Source organism: Oncorhynchus keta, unplaced genomic scaffold, assembly GCF_023373465.1.
Source record: "Oncorhynchus keta strain PuntledgeMale-10-30-2019 unplaced genomic scaffold, Oket_V2 Un_scaffold_6796_pilon_pilon, whole genome shotgun sequence".
NCBI classification, from domain to species: domain Eukaryota; kingdom Metazoa; phylum Chordata; class Actinopteri; order Salmoniformes; family Salmonidae; genus Oncorhynchus; species Oncorhynchus keta.
In genome coordinates this window covers 117501-121613 of record NW_026290989.1, presented here as the reverse complement: position 1 = coordinate 121613, position 4113 = coordinate 117501, and positions in this window count along the sequence as shown.

Sequence of the window (4113 nt, the reverse complement as noted above, 5' to 3'; positions counted from 1 at the left end):
AGACAGAATGGTGCAGAGTTTGGTTTGGGGAGACAGAATGGTGCAGAGTTTGGTTTGGGGAGAATGGTGCAGAGTTTGGTTTGGGGAGACAGAATGGTACAGAGTTTGGTTTGGGGAGACAGAATGGTGCAGAGTTTGGTTTGGGAGACAGAATGGTGCAGAGTTTGGTTTGGGGAGACAGAATGGTGCAGAGTTTGGTTTGGTTGGAGACAGAATGGGCAGAGTTTGGTTTGGGGAGACAGAATGGTGCAGAGTTTGGTTTGGGGAGACAGAATGGTGCAGAGTTTGGTTTGGGAGACAGAATGGGGCAGAGTTTGGTTTGGGAGAGAATGGCAGAATGGGTGCAGAGTTTGGTTTGGGGAGACAGAATGGTGCAGAGTTTGGTTTGGGGAGACAGAATGGTGCAGAGTTTGGTTTGGGGAGACAGAATGGTGCAGAGTTTGGTTTGGGGAGACAGAATGGGGCAGAGTTTGGTTTGGGGAGACAGAATGGTGCAGAGTTTGGTTTGGGAGACAGAATGGTGCAGAGTTTGGTTTGGGAGACAGAATGGGCAGAGTTTGGTTTGGGAGACAGAATGGTGCAGAGTTTGGTTTGGGGAGACAGAATGGGGCAGAGTTTGGTTTGGGGAGACAGAATGGGGCAGAGTTTGGTTTGGGGAGACAGAATGGGGCAGAGTTTGGTTTGGGGAGACAGAATGGTGCAGAGTTTGGTTTGGGGAGACAGAATGGTGCAGAGTTTGGTTTGGGGAGACAGAATGGGGCAGAGTTTGGTTTGGGGAGACAGAATGGGGCAGAGTTTGGTTTGGGGAGACAGAATGGTGCAGAGTTTGGTTTGGGGAGACAGAATGGGGCAGAGTTTGGTTTGGGGAGACAGAATGGGGCAGAGTTTGGTTTGGGGAGACAGAATGGTGCAGAGTTTGGTTTGGGGAGACAGAATGGTGCAGAGTTTGGTTTGGGGGAGACAGAATGGGGCAGAGTTTGGTTTGGGGAGACAGAATGGTGCAGAGTTTGGTTTGGGAGACAGAATGGTGCAGAGTTTGGTTTGGGGAGACAGAATGGTGCAGAGTTTGGTTTGGGGAGACAGAATGGTGCAGAGTTTGGTTTGGGGAGACAGAATGGTGCAGAGTTTGGTTTGGGGAGACAGAATGGTGCAGAGTTTGGTTTGGGGAGACAGAATGGTGCAGAGTTTGGTTTGGGGAGACAGAATGGTGCAGAGTTTGGTTTGGGGAGACAGAATGGGCAGAGTTTGGTTTGGGGAGACAGAATGGTGCAGAGTTTGGTTTGGGAGACAGAATGGTGCAGAGTTTGGTTTGGGGAGACAGAATGGTGCAGAGTTTGGTTTGGGGAGACAGAATGGTGCAGAGTTTGGTTTGGGGAGACAGAATGGTGCAGAGTTTGGTTTGGGAGACAGAATGGTGCAGAGTTTGGTTTGGGGAGACAGAATGGTGCAGAGTTTGGTTTGGGGAGACAGAATGGTGCAGAGTTTGGTTTGGGGAGACAGAATGGTGCAGAGTTTGGTTTGAGGAGACAGAATGGTGCAGAGTTTGGTTTGGGGAGACAGAATGGTGCAGAGTTTGGTTTGGGGAGACAGAATGGTGCAGAGTTTGGTTTGGGGAGACAGAATGGTGCAGAGTTTGGTTTGAGGAGACAGAATGGTGCAGAGTTTGGTTTGGGGAGACAGAATGGTGCAGAGTTTGGTTTGGGGAGACAGAATGGTGCAGAGTTTGGTTTGGGGAGACAGAATGGGGCAGAGTTTGGTTTGAGGGAGACAGAATGGCAGAGTTTGGTTTGGGGAGACAGAATGGTGCAGAGTTTGGTTTGGGGAGACAGAATGGGGCAGAGTTTGGTTTGGGGAGACAGAATGGGGCAGAGTTTGGTTTGGGGAGACAGAATGGTGCAGAGTTTGGTTTGGGGAGACAGAATGGTGCAGAGTTTGGTTTGGGGAGACAGAATGGGGCAGAGTTTGGTTTGGGGAGACAGAATGGGGCAGAGTTTGGTTTGGGGAGACAGAATGGGGCAGAGTTTGGTTTGGGGAGACAGAATGGGGCAGAGTTTGGTTTGGGGAGACAGAATGGGGCAGAGTTTGGTTTGGGGAGACAGAATGGTGCAGAGTTTGGTTTGGGGAGACAGAATGGTGCAGAGTTTGGTTTGGGGAGACAGAATGGGGCAGAGTTTGGTTTGGGGAGACAGAATGGGGCAGAGTTTGGTTTGGGGAGACAGAATGGGGCAGAGTTTGGTTTGGGGAGACAGAATGGTGCAGAGTTTGGTTTGGGGAGACAGAATGGTGCAGAGTTTGGTTTGGGGAGACAGAATGGTGCAGAGTTTGGTTTGGGGAGACAGAATGGGGCAGAGTTTGGTTTGGGGAGACAGAATGGGGCAGAGTTTGGTTTGGGGAGACAGAATGGGGCAGAGTTTGGTTTGGGGAGACAGAATGGGGCAGAGTTTGGTTTGGGGAGACAGAATGGGGCAGAGTTTGGTTTGGGGAGACAGAATGGGGCAGAGTTTGGTTTGGGGAGACAGAATGGTGCAGAGTTTGGTTTGGGGAGACAGAATGGGGCAGAGTTTGGTTTGGGGAGACAGAATGGTGCAGAGTTTGGTTTGGGGAGACAGAATGGTGCAGAGTTTGGTTTGGGGAGACAGAATGGTGCAGAGTTTGGTTTGGGGAGACAGAATGGTGCAGAGTTTGGTTTGGGGAGACAGAATGGTGCAGAGTTTGGTTTGGGGAGACAGAATGGTGCAGAGTTTGGTTTGGGGAGACAGAATGGTGCAGAGTTTGGTTTGGGGAGACAGAATGGTGCAGAGTTTGGTTTGGGGAGACAGAATGGTGCAGAGTTTGGTTTGGGAGACAGAATGGTGCAGAGTTTGGTTTGGGGAGACAGAATGGTGCAGAGTTTGGTTTGGGGAGACAGAATGGTGCAGAGTTTGGTTTGGGGAGACAGAATGGTGCAGAGTTTGGTTTGGGGAGACAGAATGGTGCAGAGTTTGGTTTGAGGAGACAGAATGGTGCAGAGTTTGGTTTGGGGAGACAGAATGGGGCAGAGTTTGGTTTGGGCAGACAGAATGGGGCAGAGTTTGGTTTGGGGAGACAGAATGGTGCAGAGGTTTGGTTTGGGGAGACAAAATGGTGCAGAGTTTGGTTTGGGAGACAGAATGGGGCAGAGTTTGGTTTGGGGAGACAGAATGGTGCAGAGTTTGGTTTGGGGAGACAGAATGGTGCAGAGAGAGAATGGTGTTTGGTTTGGGAGACAGAATGGTGCAGAGTTTGGTTTGGGGGAGACAGGGTGCAGACAGAATGGTGCAGAGTTTGGTTTGGGGAGACAGAATGGTGCAGAGTTTGGTTTGGGGAGACAGAATGGTGCAGAGTTTGGTTTGGGGGAGACAGAATGGTGCAGAGTTTGGTTTGGGGAGACAGAATGGGGCAGAGTTTGGTTTGGGGAGACAGAATGGGGCAGAGTTTGGTTTGCAGAATGGTGCAGAGTTTGGTTTGAGGAGACAGAATGGTGCAGAGTTTGGTTTGAGGAGACAGAATGGTGCAGAGTTTGGTTTGGGGAGACAGAATGGTGCAGAGTTTGGTTTGGGGAGACAGAATGGTGCAGAGTTTGGTTTGGGGAGACAGAATGGGGCAGAGTTTGGTTTGGGGAGACAGAATGGGGCAGAGTTTGGTTTGGGGAGACAGAATGGGGCAGAGTTTGGTTTGGGGAGACAGAATGGGGCAGAGTTTGGTTTGGGGAGACAGAATGGGGCAGAGTTTGGTTTGGTTGGAAACAGTGGATTTTAGATGTGGTTGTAATGTGGGGGGGTATGGATATCTTGGATATGTTAAACTCAGTGTTTTTTCTTGTTCTCTCTCTCTCGTTCTCGTTCTCTCGTTCTTTCTCTCTCTCGTTCTCTCTCTCGTTCTCTCTCTCTCGTTCTCTCTCTCTCGTTCTCTCTCTTGTTCTCTCATTCTCTCTCTCGTTCTTTCTCTCTCGTTCTTTCTCTCTCTCTCTCGTTCTCTCTCTCTCGTTCTCTCTCTCTCGTTCTCTCTCTCTCGTTCTCTCTCTCTCGTTCTCTCTCTCTCGTTCTCTCTCTCTCTCTCTCTCTCTCTCGTTCTCTCTCTCTTGTTCTCTGTCTC